The sequence below is a fragment of the Myotis yumanensis genome, unplaced genomic scaffold, assembly GCF_028538775.1.
Source record: "Myotis yumanensis isolate MYYU_CA2020_CCGP unplaced genomic scaffold, mMyoYum1.0.hap1 SCAF_23, whole genome shotgun sequence".
NCBI lineage: Eukaryota > Metazoa > Chordata > Mammalia > Chiroptera > Vespertilionidae > Myotis > Myotis yumanensis.
This window is the reverse complement of record NW_027223774.1, coordinates 14,786,703-14,804,620: the sequence shown is the minus strand read 5'-3', so window position 1 is coordinate 14,804,620 and position 17,918 is coordinate 14,786,703. Positions and strand designations below refer to the sequence as shown.

The 17,918-nt window shown below is 43.6% G+C and overlaps 2 long non-coding RNA genes across 2 annotated transcripts in view; one reads left to right on the top strand and one right to left on the bottom strand.

The window, feature by feature from the left end:
• Nucleotides 1-10,580, top strand: part of LOC139000013 (uncharacterized) — a 39,404-nt gene extending 28,824 nt beyond the window's left edge. Inside the window, exons 3-5 of the long non-coding RNA XR_011469506.1 lie at nt 5,104-5,301; nt 9,906-10,060; nt 10,271-10,580. This is a non-coding gene — a long non-coding RNA (uncharacterized lncRNA). The remainder of the gene's footprint in view (nt 1-5,103; nt 5,302-9,905; nt 10,061-10,270) is intronic.
• Nucleotides 10,581-12,528: 1,948 nt separating this feature from the next.
• On the bottom strand, nt 12,529-15,387 carry LOC139000011 (uncharacterized). Its single transcript, XR_011469505.1, has 3 exons — nt 15,252-15,387; nt 14,028-14,381; nt 12,529-12,775 (listed from the first exon to the last, which is right to left on the bottom strand). It is a non-coding gene; the product is annotated as an uncharacterized lncRNA (long non-coding RNA).
• Nucleotides 15,388-17,918: the final 2,531 nt, after the last annotated feature.

The following is a 17,918-nucleotide window of genomic DNA, read 5'->3' as shown; positions in this document are numbered from 1 at the left end:
CCTATCACACCTGCCTGATTCTGTTTTCTATTTTTTCTTAAACTAGAAATCATAACATCCACCTATGGGAACAAAGGGTAATATTCCTCTAACATTTTGAATTCTTCTATTGGGGTGAAAAGTAAAATTAACAGACAGATTAACAGGAGACACTGTAAAGTCTGATATATGAACAAATATTCTGGGGCTTTAAGAATAGAGAACAAAGGAAGCATTGGGTAGTGGAATCTTATATGTCATTCTGAAGTTGAGGGGGAAGGAGGATTGTGGTTTGAGGATTCAAAGGGCATGAACATTGGTTATGGGATGTTCCTCCTGGAGTGGTCCTCTATCTAAACAGATTCTGAGCAGTTTAGTGGGAAGTTCCAAGGCTTATTTCTTAAACCTTGTTTTCCCCAATGACGATATCAATATCAACACCCTTAAAGGCACATCTCGGGTAAACACTCGGCTTCCCTTCACAGCAGAGCCACGACTCTTAGTAAGGTTTAAAAGTCTAACTAAAAGCTCAATCCTAGTTACCAAGTCATTGAACTAAGTCATTATCAAAACAAAACAAAACATAAAAACACTGAAACATTGCTCTTTCAGTCTAAATGTGTCCTCTTTTGACTTCTCATTAGAAAAAAAACTAAAAGATACATTGGAATCTACTATAAAAAATTTCTTCATTCCTGGAGAGTAACTTGACACACTCATATCATCCATAGCTGTTCAGGAAGAACTAGGAGTCCTGAGACCCTGACTCATGTCTCAGATTAGTGTTTCCGCCATCACTACTCAATAGTTAAGCTGCTCCTTTGTTGTGTTTGTACATGTCCCTAATTTTGACTAGTATGTGAGCTTCTTGCCTGCATGAAGGACTCCAGTCATATGTCTATTGTTGAGGAATTGGGGGCAGGAGTCTTGCCACGAGTGTCCAGCTAGGCTTCAATATTACCCATGCACTTTCATGTTTAACTTAATTTAATTCCAAAATGCGTACAGCATGAATGCGGGAGAAAGGTCCTGATGTGACTTAAAAAAACAAAGGGATTCATAAGAGCCCCTGCAATCATGGTAACTTTATGGCATCTCTGTTTTTTTCAGTCACTAAGAGATATTGTGTATGAGTGTCCAGGATAGGATCTGATTGTTCATTTCTCAATTCTTGGAATATGTAATGCACTCCTACTATGTACCTACCCATCACTATGCAGGGCCCTAGAGGCAAGAGAGTGGATGAGAGAGACAAACTGGACATGATTGCTGATGTCCAATTATTTATTTGACAACTAATAGCGGAAAGGCACTTCAAGATGCCCTAAGATCCTTGATCCCAGCCAAACTTCTGACTTCAATATGCTCCTCCAGAATTTTCCTGAATCTCTTTCACTGTCTCCCACACCCGACATCAAGTCTTTCAGCAAATTCTCTTGAATCTATACTTTCAACAAATACAGAAACTGACCTCTTCCTCCCACACTTGTCTGACCACCCTCACCTGTCACCTGGATGACTGCACTTGCCTCCTCACTGGGCTCCCTGCCCTCCACCCAGCAGCTACACAGGTGCTGAGGAATGTAGGCTAAGGTGAACATCCTGATTCCTTTCTTGAGCAAGTTTTTCTGTCTGAATCTATGGCAGGAATGTGGGGGCGTGGGGAGGGGTCAAAAGTTCTTTCTGAGTTTTGTTTCTTAAAAGCTTGAAATCAATGTCCCAAAATAGGAACTTCAGAAATGCTACATTTTGGATGCCTTCACTAAATACAGATCACTCACGCCCACTGGGGCTCTGAGCCCTCCAGAGGCTCCTCAGATCACTCACAGGGAAACCAGATTTCTGGCTATGGCCCCTGCCTCTCTGACTCCATCTCCTCTCATCTCAAGCTGTGTCTGCTCCAACAAGCTTACCTCCTTTTTGCTGCTCTAACATTTTTAAATGGAAATAAATAAAAACACCCAACACATCCCTTATTTCACTCTAACGTATTATCATATTATTACTGTTGTTGCTGTGTGGTTACTGGGTGACTCCCCCACCAGCATGCCATGTCCATGAGGACTGGGATTTTGTCTGTTCTTGTCTCACACCTGCACCCCCAGTGCTTAGAGCAATGTCAGCAGAAGGTGAGCAGTGGGTTGGTCTTCTTTGATAAATGAGTAAAGAAGTTACAATTGTGATCATGTTTGAAAAGGTGAAATATGGGGCGTCATGACCTCACATACCTGGGATTCTGACCTAGACTGAGGGACCAGGAAGACTTTCCTGAAGAGAGGCATCTAATCAATAGAGCAAGAGCCCAGGCTAAGCTAGAGCTGATGGGGGGTGGGGGAGGCAGGAGTAAGAGGTCCAGGCAGAGAGCACAGCAGGTGCAAAGGCCCGGAGTTGGGAAAGTCAAGGGAAGTAAATGAGTTAAACTCACTCATTTGGGTGATTAAATGAGCTAATAGACCTGAAGGGCCCAATATACAGTGTGTGCTGCAGAAAGGCCAGCTGTTGTCATTATTGCACATCCAGGGTCTGCCCACCTGGGAACAACAATAACAGAATAAAGGCGTTCTTCCCTCCCAAACTACACGAGCAATTCATGAAATCAAGCCTTGATTACAGCTTGACTGTGGTATAAGTGACAGGGGATAAAACAAACATATGTAAAGTGTACAATCCAGTTAGTGCTGACACACATACACACTCCCTGTAACCCAAAAGTTTCTCATGTGCTTTTGTGGTCCCTCTCTGTGCAACCCACCCCACAGTCATCAGGCTATCATTCATCCTGTATTTCTTGATAGATTATTTTGCATTTTCTAGAATGTTTTATATATATATATATATATATATATATATATATATATATATATACACACACACATATATATATACATACATACATATATATATATACATACATACATATATATACATACATACATACATATATATATATATAAATAGAATTACAACATATACTCTCCTTTTGGTACGGCTTCTTTCAGTGAGCATAATGATTTTTATGAGGTGAAAATATTATAACAAGATATTAATCCTTTTAAAGTGAACATTTAACTGGCAGTATAGCCACATGTTGTTCAGCCACCATGTTACCTAGTACTAAAATATATTCATCCCCCAAATAAAACTCCGTACCCAATGAGAGGTTGCTCTGATCCCTCAGCTCCTATCTCTCAAAACCTCCAATCTGAATTCTGTCTCCTTCTCTTTCTCGTCCCCTCGTTTCTGCACCATCTACCCTGTCAGCCTGTACTTCTGGTGTCCCACTTGTCCCAATGTCAGGGCACTAACCTAAGCCTTCCAGACCTTATTCTTCCTTTGAACCCTGTTTCTCACCCCTCCCATCCATCTAGCTCTGGGGGAATGGCACCCCAATACCTCTGCACCAGCTCCAGTGGCTGCTTTCTCAACACGTAGGTCAGCCCTTCTCGTGTTCCTCAGCCCAACCTAAACCCACACATAGAGAGCATTCCTATTTTACATCCCCAGATGCCATTGAACTCATAAAATGTCTCACACTCCAAACCTCCCAAGTTTTACAATTTCCCATCTTGAAATTATTTCCATTTCTCAGGTTCTGCTTGTTGACACTCTAAGGCCAGGCACATCGAGTTTGCAAAGCAACAACAAAAATGAGACAAAGAAGGAGGACCCTGATGTCTGGCCTGAGCTCTGGGTCATGGATGTCTGGCAACAGGGTCGTCCAGTGTAGGCCTGCAGGTGGCTGACATCACAGGGACGTGCATGTTTACTGGAGTTGTTCTTTTATCACTGAATATTTGTTTAATTCTCTGTGATATTGTTCTTCGGAGGTGCAGTGAAAATGAGTATAGAATGAGAACACTTTTGATGGTTTGGTCCCTGTCATAAGTGTTTCCCTCCACGTCCTGCGTGGTTCAGGGTTCGGGTCTGGAAGAGGAGCCGCACACAAATGAAAGAGAAAACACACAAGATAATTTGGATATATTGGGGGACCAGGAGGATAAGTCCAGCTCAAGAGGAAGGACTTCCACTGTGCTCAGGCCTCACCAAGCTTTTTATAGTGAGCGATAAACAAGGGAGTGGTTACCATAGTTACACAGTTCTTGTGAGTTTCACTTGTTTTGACCACGGTTACACTTCCTGCACTTCCTCAGCCCATTAGCTTCCCAGGTAAGATCTAGGGAGTGTTGTAAGGTCAAGCCTAATTATGCTAAGAGGACTGTGCCCTCTAAGCTGGTACTTGTTTGTGACTTTGCCAACAGGTCAGTCCGAGGCTTACCCCTATATCAGTTTCCCACAGGTCGAGTCTTCTCACATCTGGTGCAAAGGCCACTCAGAGGCAACCTGGGAATGATATGGGAATTCAGGCCATCTCCTGCTGTGAACTCCATTTCAGAAGAGAGGAAGAAAAGTGGGAAACATTTATTTGGAGGATTATAACCACGTAAGGAAAGACATGAGAAAATTTGAAAATATAAGGATTGGCAGTGTAAGATGACAGGTTCAGCTAATTACAGGTAGATGATGTCAAAGAAATTCTTGAGCCAGACAAACTCAGGGAGACAAGAGAGTCCTTATACAAGACCATGCAATAGGCAGTGAGACTGACCTCAACACCACTGAAATAAAAGGCTGCGGAGATTTTAAGAACAGGAGAAAGATTCATAGGCATCTGTGTTTGCTAACTGGATTGACACAAAAGATAAATAAAACTCATTAAGATGTGAGAGAGAAAATAACCAGTTTTGCAGGAGGCCGCCCATTGTCTTCACTAGCAGAGAGGTGCAAACAAGGATCCCAGAATGCTGGTGACCTTTGAACCCATGGCAAGGGCCTGAGTTATGCACCGATTGTCTTGTCCTGACAAAGGGGGCTCAAGCTATTTCCTGATCAAGTAGTCCCAGAGTAAATCCTTCTAATATTTACTGACCTTTAAGATAGCCTGTCTGTTACTGCAATTACCTGCCTACGGGTTTTCTGTTTAACCAAAGTTGAATAAAAGGCTGGCAAGGCCTGGGCACCGGTGGAAGTCCTTCCCCTTGAGTTGGAATTGCCTGCCTGGCCCTCCAATATTTCCAAATTATCTCTTGTCTCCTCTCTTTCATTTGTGTGTGGCTCCTCTTCCAGATCCTGAACCTTGAACCATGCAGGATGTGGGGGAACACACATACACATCTGGCGCCTCAAGGGGACATCTGGATGAGAAGACTTCACCTAGAGCGAAAAAATAAGATTCACTGGCAAGGTGGGAAAGAATTCACCTTAGAGATGGGAAGATATTTCACCGCACACAAAGCCCATGATCAGCTGCAGAAATCGCAATCTGTAAGTAGTTTGGGAACGTGTCTTTCTAGCCAGGCTAATGGGGCAGGATTCGGCTTAAAAGTAAGAAACTTTAGTGTAGATTTTTGATTTGCATGCTTAAGGAATTAAAGTTTCAGAAGCTAATCTCTTACAGTTTTTGCATGTTATTATAGAACATAACCCTTGGTTTCCTGAAGAAGGTACATTAGGTCTTGCATATTGGGAAAAAGTTAGTCAGAACTTGGAAAAAAAAAAAAAGGGCTCATCAGCAGGGAAAAAACTTGCCTCCAGACTGTTTCTCCTTGTGGAACATGGTATTTCATTTGCCAGAGACTTTCAAAGAGACTAAAGAGGATAAACCTGGCTGAATGCTCAAATAACTTATGAAATATTATCAGGGCTGGTACAGTATAATGACGTGCAAAATCAGCTCAATTATATGCAGAAAGCTTATAAGTATATCAGACTTTGTGGTAAAGCTCTACTGTGATAATGTGTTGATAGTAAAGGGCCAGTCGCTCTTCTCCCTGTAGAAGCAGAAAAGCCAGAGAAGCCTGCAGTGGCAACAGAAACCTTATCTTTAAAGAAAAAAGTGGCGCTTTTAAATCCCCTCCCCCTGCCTTCTCGCCAAAAACATAGTTTTTCAAAGCCTTGGTAACTTAAGACTTTAGAACATTGCTGAATTAAATAATAAAAATTATTAAATATCTGGGTTTTTTAAAATGACAAAAAATGGAAATATTAACCTGAGTTTACCTGATTTAACAAAAATCTAGAGGATAGAACTTAATCTGTTAATTGAATATGCCTTGTATTTTATTCGAAATACATCTTTAAAATATAAATGTATTACTAATTTGAGAAATGCTAAGTATTTAACTTGCCACCTGAAATTTGAAGCTTCTAAGAATTCAAATTAAGTTGGAAGAAATTATATAGTTGTAATGACAAAATGCCTAAAGTGTGGAAATTTACTTTTTAGTCAATAATTTTTGTGTTTTATAAACAATTAAATTGTAATAAATCTCTCTGAAAGTTCCTGGGACTACTCATAATCCCTCTGTATATGCAAATATGCCTAAGGGGTTTATCTTTAACAATATAATTCTAAAGCTAATAAAAAGGAGAAATTTAAAAATTTTGAAATATCTTCCGCTAATATCTACAGGGTAAATTAAAGATCATTATTAAAATATTAAATCTGATACTTACTAGTCGTCAACATAATGTAATGAGAGTCATTGAAATATAGCTATTCAGCTGCATGACCCAATATCCAAGCAGCAGCCTTGTAAGTTGCTTGGTGTAAAAAGAAAGAAGAGTGTCTTTTAAGAGAAACTCTCTAAGTGTGTTCTAATAATTGCTCTGGAAGGAACTAAAAAGAGGTTTTCTTCAAATACATGAAAGCTGTAATGAAAAGTCAATGTTAGGCTTCATAAGCAAAAGTAAGTAATTTGTGTTTTTGCCTCCATGAGAAAACTTAGATAAAGTTATTCAAAGGCTAATAGCACAATTTTAGTTAATGTCATTTACTGTCTATAACCTAGGACAAGTTAAGTTAAAAAATAAACTTTATTTTAGATTAATTTAAATTGGCTAGTTAAAAATAAATGAATATTCATTAAAAAAAAACATTTTTTGTACTGGGCAGGAAACTGTTCCTGAAGCATTAGCTAATTTTTTTAAATAAATCTTTATTGTTCATATTATTACAGTTGTTCCTCTTTTTTTCCCCCATAGCTCCCCTCCACCCAGTTCCCACCAGCACTGTCCTCATCCATAGGTTTAGATTTTTGTCCAGTCTCTTCCCACACCCCCACACACCTTTTCCCCCTGAGAATTGTCATTCCACTCCCTTTCTATGCCCCTGATTCTATTATATTCAGCAGTTTACTCTGTTCATCAGATTTTTTATTCACTTGATTTTTAGATTCACTTGTTGATAGATATGTATTTGTCATTCATAATTTTTTTCTTTACCTTTTTCTTCTTAAGGAATACCTTTCAGCATTTCATATAATACTGGTTTGCTGGTGATGAACTCCTTTTGTTTTTTCTCATCAGTGAAGCTCTTTATCTGACCTTCAATTCTGAATGATAGCTTTGCTGGATAAAATAATCTTGGTTGTAGGTTCTTGGTATTCATCACTTTGAATATTTCTTGCCACTCCCTTCTGGCCTGCAAAGTTTCTGTTGAGAAATCAGCTGACAGTTGTATGGGTACTCCCTTGTAGGTAACTGACTTTTTTTCTCTTGCTGCTTTTAAGATTCTCTCTTTGTCTTTTGCTCTTGGCATTTTAATTGTGATGTGTGTTGGTGTGGTCCTCTTTGGATTCCTTTTGTTTGGGGGTTCTCTGTGATGCCTGGACTTGCAAGTCTATTTCATTCACCAGGTAGGGGAAGTTTTCTGTCATTATTTCTTCAAATAGGTTTTCAATATCTTGCTCTCTCTCTTCTTCTGGCACCCTTATAATTCGGATGTTGGTACGCTTGAAGCTGTCCCAGAGGCTCCTTACACTATCTTGATATTTTTGGATTCTTTTTTCTTTTTGCTTTTCCGGTTGGGTATTTTTTGCTTCTTCATATTTCAAATCTTTTACTTGATTCTTGGGATCTTCTTGTCTACTGTTGGATCTCTGTATATTATTCTTCACTTCAATCACTGTATGTTTAATTTCTAGTTGGTCCTTTTTCATATCTTCGAGGGTCTCACTAAATTTATCGGCGGTTTCTAGAAAATTCTAGAAAAACCTTATAACTGTGGTTTTTAACTCTGTATCCAGTAGTTTGTTTTCCTCCATTTCTGTCATTTGTGATCTGTTTCTTTGTCTCCGCATTTTGGCTGCTTCCATGTGTTGATAGAGTGGCTTTGTGTGCTATGTGTCCTATAGGGCCCAGTGGCTCAGCCTCCCCAATTACCTGAAGTGGACACTCTTGGTGCACCCCTTTGTGGGCTGTATTCACAGTCTTGTTGTAGTTAAGCCTTGGTTGTTGTAGGTATCACTGGGAGGAATTGACCTCCAGGCTTATTGTCTGAGAATCAGCTGTGTCTACAGTGGGAGAACTTCTGTGCTGAAAACACCCTTATGGGGCAAGACTTGCCTCAGTGGGGGCTTTGGTGCTCACTGAGTCTGCCCCCTGAGTGTGTTCCTTAAGGATCTAAGGAGTTGTACTCTGGATGGTCCCACTCTGACCACTGGGTACACTGACTCTTACATCTCTAAGGAGGTGCTAATTTAGCCTCTACCTGAGGCTACCCAGCAGGAGCTATGGAGAGATCTGCAGATTCCTATTCCTTGTTTCGGGTTTGGAGGTACCCAGATGAGGCCCAGCTTTGAAGCAATGCAAGCTGCTGTGGGGCCTTGGGCCTTCTTTTGGATGTTCTGGGTCTCTCTGACCCAGCTGCAATTTGTTAGGTAATATTCAGAATGCAAAGGGCCAGGCCTTTCATATGCAAAGCCTCTGCACACAGCTTAGGTGGGGCAGGGTCTCAAGGGAACAACAGGGCGGAGCAAACAGCTATGGCTAACCCTCAGCCCTGTCCTAAGAGGCCACCAGGTCTCAGCGTCCCACGCTAATCGCTACAAGCACCTCTGCGAGAAAGCCGCCCTCTAGTTCCGCCCGCTGCCAGACAGTCCAGTTTCTCCCCATGAGTCTGGGTCCCCAGAGACTTGCCCGGAACTGGAGTTCAGAGCAGTTTGGAGCTTGAGACTCCCTCCCGATTGAAAAAGACACTAGCGTCCTCCGTTGCCAACCCTTTCCTCACGTCCCCGTACCTTTGCACTTTACTTCTGCACCTCCTCTGAGTCTCAGTGTGCTTTTCTCTTTCCTTCTAGCTGTAGAATTCCCACTCAGCCAGCCTTCCTGTGGTTCTGGATGATGTCTGTTTTGTCTTTTAGTTGTAGTTTTGAAGTGGTTGAGGGAGGCAGCAATTTCAGGTGTTTACCTATGCCGCCATCTTGGTTTCTCCAGTTAAAGTTCTGTGAAGGTGTGTCAACTAATTTTTTACTAATGGTTTATGTCATAGTAAACTTGCAATGAATTCAAAGAAGTCCTATTTCTGTACAAAAATTTAAAATTAAAAAGTTATGAAGACTGCATTGCAAAATTTCCAAAAGCCTCTTAATATTATTTAGATCATAAAAGAAGGGAGATAGTGGAATAATCCCTTGTGAGTAAATTACATCAAGAAAAATTTTTACTCTAAAAATTATTTTTCAGCCCTGGCCTACTTGGCTCAGTGGATAGAGCGTCGGCCTGCGGACTCAAGGTTACCAGGTTCGATGAAGGTGAAGGGCATGTACCTTGTTTGTGGGCACATACCCAATAGGAAGTGTGCAGGAGGCAGCTGATCAATGTTTCTTTCTCATTGATATTTCTAGCTCTCTATCTCTCTCCCTTCCTCTCTGTAAAAAACCAATAAAATATATTTTTTGAAAAAAAATAAATAAAAATTATTTTTCACTTGTAATGCTAAAGACAAGAAACCTATGAAAACACACATGGTGTCAAAATAAGCCAAAGGAAAATGGTTTGGGCACAATAAAAAGAAAGGATCCCAAGTCTAGTTATAAAAAAGTTTCCTTTATCAACCTTTGGTCGAGGATATGTTTGCATATTTCCAGAAAACTCCTCCATGCCCGAGTGGATTCCTGCAACAACATATTACAAAAAGAAACTGACCAGATTGCTCCAGAAATGAAGATGGTGAAGACTCCTTGCCATGCTAGCAGTCAGCAGCTGTGCTTCGCTGAAGATTGCCCAGACCGAGCGGGAGAAGGTGGGACATGCATTGCCACCATTTGCCCACCATCCAAAACTAGCATATCATTGCTGGCATGTACACATAAAGAACTGTTGGACAATGACATTAAAATTGGGACTCAAAGAACTGTTGACCCAGGGAGAAACTTACTGCAGACTGATTAATTTGCCCCTCAACATACCCACTATGCTTGTCTCATTTTTGTTCTCATATGTTTATTTCTAGTCTACAGATGCGGAATTACTAAGGAAAAGAAACGGGGGAGATGCAGGAGGCCGCACATTGTCTTCACTAGCAGAGAAGTGCAAACAAGGATCCCAGAACGCTGGTGACCCTTGAACCCATGGCAAGGGCCTGAGTTATGCACCAATTATCTAGTCCTGACAAAGGGGGCTCAAGCTATTTCCTGATAAAATAGTCTTATAGTAAATCCTTCTAATATTTACTGACCTTTAAAATAGCCTGTCTGTTACTGCAATTACCTGACTGACTAAAGGTTTTATGTTTAACCAAAGTTGAATAAAAACCTGGCGAGGCCTGGGCACCAGTGGAAGTCCTTCCCCTTGAGTTGGACTTGCCCACCTGGCCCTCCAATATTTCCAAATTATCTCTTGTCTTTTCTCTTTCATTTGTGTGCAGCTCCTCTTCCAGATCCTTAACCCTGAACCACACAGGACATGGGGGAACACACATACAAACAGTTGCCTCCCATAAATGCCTTGACTGAGGATTGAACATGCAAACTTTAGGTGTTCGGGACAAAGTTCCAACCAACTTGGCCACACTGGTGAGGGTAAGCAGGACTTTTTACATCTTGGTTTAAAATGTTCCCACCCAAGTTAAGCTCCTACTCTTCCTCAGAGAACGAAACATGAAAAACAGGAGAATTAAATTTTAGCAGAATGGACCCACAATTTCTAGGCAGATACTATATGAATCATAACTGAAAAGAAGTTATGCTTTTTAAACATACACTTTTATTGATTTTAGAGAGAGGAAAGGAGAAGGGGAGAGACATAGAAACATCATTGTTGAAAGAGAATCATTGATTGACTGCTTCCTGCACATCACTACTGGGGATCAAGCCTGAAACACAGGCATGTGTCCTAACTGAGAATTGAACCATAACCTCCTGTTTCTTGGGTTGATGCTCAGTCACTGAACCACTCCAGCTAAATGTCAAGAAGCTTTTAAGGAGACATAGGTATATTGCAAAAGGACAGAGAATGAATCTGCAATTACAAATTGCAGTTACATTTCTAAAGGAGATGCACTAAAAACAAAAAATCGACATAAGAGGCTTATAGTCAGGAAGAAAGGTTAGAGACTCTTGTTCATAACACAACTGCTTTCTGCACAGTGGAGGGAAACACACCTAAATCCTTTCAGCCAAGACCCAGTTTGCATCACCATTAGTTCCTGTGATTTATAAATAAGAGCAAGTCCCCAGCCATTTATAAATAGATGCAAAAAGGTGGAGAGACTGAACAGAGATGGCATCTGATCTCCCAGAAGGCCGAGCTTCTGGAGTTTTCCATGGAGACAATACATTTCTCTCTACAGTCACCTTCCCTTTGATAAAATGTCATCTCCAAGGAAGAAGAGTATTTTCCATCCTCCAACGTGGCTGGTTTCTGCTTGGTGACCTAAGTGCAGAGTACTGACATTCACCTCATAGTTTGCTCTGATGCAGGCTATTCTATGAAACCTGACATGAGAGATTTAAAAGCCCCTTGAGCTTAGGCGGCCTCACCCTCACACTTCACCTGCAGTCTCTCTAGCTTTGGGTGATGCCCTCCTCTCAAACAGATTACAAGTCTTCATCAGGTCAAAATTTGCTTCATAAAAGGTGACGTCATTTATAATTCTGTGGGCATCAGTTTGAACTAGGACATTTGCTAAGCCATGGTTGCATTACCATCATTCCCAATTCTATTCTATCAACAAAGAGGACAGAGTGCTACTGAATTCATGCAAATAAATCTACTGCTATGAACATAAGAATACTCCAGAAAGCATTAGTAATTTTTTGGGAGAAGTAAAACAGGGAGACAGTGTCACTGTTGCATCTCACAGAAGTGTTCTCTTGCCAATTCCCATCATCACAAGTGTCCAGGCAGCCTCTACAGGTCTCCCTGGAATGGGAAAAAGTTTATGTTCCTGTGAGCTTATCTCTTACTCCTGCCAGTCATCAGACAATGACTGCCCCTCCTGTGAAGCACATGGTGTCCCCTCCATTGTGGAGATGGCATAAATGGGAACAACCAGAGATGGGGTCCAATGTGGAATGTTACCTTATGCCAACAATAATGACAATGCCAGCTCATATTTTTTAGTATTTATTGATTCAAAGCAAGTCTTCTAAGCAATTTCCACCACCACAAGAAATCTGATAGGTGCATTTTTATTTTTTTTTTTTAGTTTAAGAACACAAAGGAGGAGAGGAGGATCACTAATACTTGACATCTAACTCTACAGGCGCACTTTCAGTGGAGCTGACGGGGTTGGAGACTTTACACTGATAGTTCCCAGCATCCTCTCTCCTGACAGGGTCTATGGTGAGGGTTGTGTTGTCCTCGGACAGCTTCATCCTCTCCTTGAGCTGCAGACTCGTAGCATTGAATAACCAGTTAATGAAGATCTCATCTGTATAGCAGGTCATGACCACAGCATCCTCATTCTCTGTGACTGTGGTGTTGCTGGCTCGGAGTGTGGGCACACTCACTGGCCCTGTGAAGAAATAGAGGGTGAGAATGACTGAGTGTGTGCTTGAGACCTGGGGCTATGCTCCTTCCTCAAAGATCTCAGCCCTGACTTTGATGGTTCTGAGGGTAATTTGGTTCCACAGTAAAAATTAATTTATTCTAAATTTGACTTCACTCCCCAGACCAAATCTACCCCTCTTAGCTGAAGACCCCTAAGAAGGAAGGAAATGAACCAATGATTGATCTAGGGATCCAAAGACATCTAATAAGGCCACTGGGATTGGAAGAAAAGATGGAGTTATGGCAGCAGATAGACCTCAAGTGTCTCAGATCAATTTCTCATGGACTTCCTGATTCTGCTTACGGACTGTATCTCCCTCTGACTCACTTTCCCCTCAGTGAAGGAAAATGAATATTTCACTGCCAGGCTGACAATGTACTAATCATAAAATATTCACAGTATCTGACATAAATATTGGGAAGGAAAACTGCTCAAAAAGAGGCATTTGTTATTGATGAACTTCACGAGAGAATCCCCTGGGCTGATCTCTGGTGGATGAGCAGCTGCCAGGAGCATCTTTTCTCCTGCTCCTCCCTTGGGATGCTGACCTTTCCCTAGACTCTCCCAAGTTCCCCAGAAGAGTCAGCTAATAATCTGTGGAGCTCGTCCCGTTGTGCTCTCCACACACAGTCTCATGGGAAGGACCAGGCTCCATCTATTCCCAGACATTGCTCTTAGAGTTGAGCCCCAAATAGTGACCAGATCAGGAGCCTTGTGACTCTGCCACCTGGAAAACTGTTGCTCTCCCTCAACCCTTCCCCGGAGGCAAAACCCAACCTCACACAGCCTCCCCAGGGACTCAGGAGTCAGGACATTGTGACAGGGGCCTGGAGACGGGCTGTCCAAACTGAGATTCTCTGTGAAGAACCCAGGGAGCCCCTCAGGCCAGGACCTTACAGAGCCCTGCAGGGTCTATCTTAGGGACATGATCAAGGAAAGAGCATCAGGGACCTGGACTGAGACAGGTGTCTCCAGGCTGACTCAATCTCATCAAACTGGTCCTTCTCTCTGTGGTGAATGTCTGTGGGGCTGGAATCTGGGAAGGGAACTCTGGCTTTAGGAAGTTTGTCTCCACTGTGTGTCCTGCACTAAATGCCAAAACCCAACTTGGGACAGAGTGCAGAGGGGGATGGAGGAGAGTCCAGGGCTGGCAATCCTGGGTGTGAAGTAGAATTCACCCGACCCGACACCTAGAGGTCAAAGAGCAATAACTCACGGTATACATTCAGCCATCCAAATCCCATTTCTGTTTTTGAATGGTTAAGGACAGCTACTCCGATGTAGATTCCTAGGTCCCACACAGTGACGTTTCTTATGACCAGAGATCCATCAAATTTTACTGTCTCTCGACCAGTGTATTTGGGCCCTTTCATATATTGCCATGAACACCATGGCACATATACAATTAAATTAGTGTAGTTCACCATGAATCCCCTGTACCAAAAAAAGCCTGTAACATTGGGAGGCATATTTTGGGTACGTAGAGTCACATCCTGCCCTTCAAGAGCACTGGTCATGACAATCTCAAATTGCGCAGTGGTGGGCGGAATCCACAAGGTTAAGAGGAAGACTAGAAGAGAAGAGAAAAATTGGTCAGTATTTCATCGGTGTATTAGGATGGAGAGATGAGGCATTTCTCTTCATCTCTCAGCCTTGGTCTGCGTATGAGTTCGTGTGTGCATCTCCTTGGTCAAGGTCAGCAACATGGCCACCATGGCTTCAGCACCTCGGATCCTACGCTTTTTGTTTTGAATTCTCTGTCCCAGCTGTCTGTGTGGCTGTCCTCCTCACTGCCCTCAGATCCCTGTTGACACTCAGGGGCCTTCTTGGAAGACCTTCCCTGCCCACGTTCTCTAAAGACCCTCTATCTTCACTCTCTGACCTGTCCCTGCTCTGTGCCCTTCAGGGCACTTTTGGGTACATGATGTCACATGTAGATCTCTTCTCGTCTCTTTTCTCCCTGTATAATGTGAGAAGCATGTGGGCAGAGGGTGTTGTGATCTTGTGCCCCCAGTGCCTGCAATAGGCTGCAAACACCTGTGGGTGCATGAATGAGTGTTCCCAGGCTTGACCACGTCCCATGTTGTATTTGCCCATATTTATAGTTGGTGGTGGGGACAATATTTAGTGACCCTGGTTAAAATGTTTCTGATATCACCTGAAATAAATTGTTATGACTGTGGTCAGTTGTCAAAATTCAATACCCAGTGATAAATAACACAAAATGAACAGCAATTGAGATTTTTCTGGCCCTCTCCACATGATGAGATTTTCCTGCTGCTGAGCCCCCTCTCTCATCCTACTCTGCGCCCCTGTCCTTTCACTCAGGTCCAAGGGGAAGCCCTTCCTCCCCTCCCAGAGCGCCGTCCTCCCCAGGAGATTTTGGCCAGTCTCCGACTCCCAACCTTCCTTCCATTCCCAGGGATTGTCTCCTCCTTACCAGCCATTAGGAGTCCTAGGCAGGGGACAAGTCCTCTGCTGGCAGAAGCTGCAGGGAACTCCATGATGACTGCTGCCTGGTCTGTCCCACCCTGAGACAAGAGCTTGATGTCAAGTAAGGCTCCCAGGCACCTCTGTCCAGACTGGTGGGATGTGCTGTCCCTCCTAACTGTATGCTGAGCCTCCTGCTGGGGCAAGATAACCTCCCTGGTCATGTGTGCCAGGGCGGGGTCAGGGCTCAGAAGCTTCCCTTTTCCTACCCTCATTTTTGCCAAGGCTGTTTCCCCTTTTAGTATTTTGGTTCCCTGGAAACTGGTGAACCCTCTGACAACACACACAGATACAAACACAATCTTACACATGCACAGTCTGGTGCCCAGAAGAGCAGTAGCCTGAGGCATCCAGTTCCTGGTCATTCTCCACAGCTCCCTGTCAGTGCACGTTTGACATTTTCCTTCAGCAAAAGAGTTCTAGGGAAACCTCATAAAATTGTCACAGGGATGTCACCCGGCTGTGCATTGGATTTCCTGTGAAACTTTGTAAGGACTGGGATGCCCAAGTGACATTTTAGAAAGGCTGCTTCAGCAGCAGCCCATCCACATGGATGCTAGGATGAGACCCTATGATGTGAGGGTGGGGGGCCCTGCCCCTCTCCTGTGCACAGGGAGGGTCTCCACATCCTGTTAAAATGTAAATTCTGACTCTGTAGCTGTGCCGTGAACCAGAGACTATGCATCTGAGAAGCTGTCAGGGGAGGTGGAACTTACTGGCCTGTGAGCCCACTGGCTATAGCAAGGCTGTTGGAGGCACATGGCCCCTGAGAGGCTGACCCTCTCACCCCAGCATTGGCCTCTGCTGCATCTTGGTCTTGGGTCTGTCAGCACCACGCAGGGAGGCCCACAGGCCCCAAACTGGGGATTATTTCTGTTTGTGACACAGAAACCAAGCTGAGTACCAGATCTTTCCTGTGTTCCCAAATGTGCTGGGAAGATGGGATTTCCTCCCAGCAGGAAAGCCACAGAAGTGACTGGGGGTGAGAAGGCGTCAAGCTGGGTGAGGAGTGCAGAGGGGACCCTCCCTCTATCTCAGGTTGTCACCAGCCTGGCCTTTCTTTGCAGAGACAGAGACCACATCACCAAGTGTCTCAGGAGGATCTACAGTTGCCAGGTGTGAAGGTTAAGGTATGGAGCAAGGACTGTGGTGGGAGCTCAGGTGGCTGTGGGCTCCAGGGTCCTTGGGGAATGTTTTCAAGGAGACCCTCCCTCTCTTTGCTGGTTGACCCTCTCCATGTCCTCCCTGACTATTCGGGCAGCCACTGTCCTCTGCCTGGGGGACTTTTTTGAAGTCACCTCTGTGTTATTCCAGTTAAGAGTTGGGGAGCAGCATAGAGATCCCTGAAAAAACAGCTGCACCTAGACCCTGTCAAGGTCAGAAATGTCCAAACCTGTGAAGGATTCTTATGAGTATTTCAGCTGAATAGATGTCATATGACTGCAAGCAAGATCTCAAATCCTGAGAGGAACAGCAGTTTTATAGCTTATTTTTTACATGATAATCAAAGGAGAAGATGAAAAAAGTTGCATTAAATCCATTGGAAAGTGAGGAAAAGCATAGCAGGGAAATCTCTAGAAATAAATAAAAAGCAAAATGGAGAAACACATATTATTTTGACATTGGAGGGTCGAGTACAGTTAACATTTCCAGCAGGTACAGAGGCTGTGCAGGGAACCAGGCAACACGAGCACTCTGTGGTCTTATATTCTGGCGCCACAGGCTCTGCCTTCAATGGGTCTAGCAAAGAAAATTTGCTGGAGGTATGTGATGTCAAAGGTATGTTATCCATGATGCAGAAGAACAGGGAAAGGTCTCACTTGAGGTAAAGTCTGACATTTGCTAAGGAAGCTGTGGGCCTGTGACCTGACTACCTGCCATCACCTGCCCAGTTAGGCATTTGTGATCAGACCACACTGTGCGTCACTGAGCTTGTCAGGCCTGTCATGTGGCCCCCTGGGCTTATCAGGTTTCTTGTACAGCCCTGTTTTCATTCACACTTTCTGGAAAGAGCAGGTGGGACAGCGTAGGCATGACAGAGGGGCCAGAAAAAATCTGTTAGTCAGGGAATGGAAATAGGTCTCCTTCTGCACCTCCTTAGCCAAAGCCCAGTTCAAGTGTGGATTTCCTGTGTTTTGTAGGTGCTTCTCAATATCGCCCCCTGGAAGGCAAAATGAGACCTGCAGGCAATGTCAGGTACTGCATTAAGAATGCTGACCAGGCTCCAGAAGGTGGGAGATCACTGTGAGCCCTGGACAGAGGTGAGCTTTGACCTCTAGACTAAGAGCCAGCCATCCGGGGCTTGGTCCTGGTGTGTCTCATGTCTCCTGACTGCATCCCAGGGCAGGCTGGGCCCAGTGAGAGGACTGGCTTTCTCCAGAGTATTATGTATCCAGTGTCTGGGGAGCTGTCCCCTCTGGTGGATGTGCTGTTTCAGGAGGATGTGCTGTTCCAGGTTTTCAAATTCAGGGCCTGGTGAGGGCTCTTTTGGGAGAGGTTACTGGCCTGGATAGTTGATCACCAAACTGCCCTCTATGTATTCCATCACAACATTGGTATGTTGCATCCAGTCCCCCGTGTCCCTGTCTGTCATCTGCTCTAGGCCACCCCACAAGGC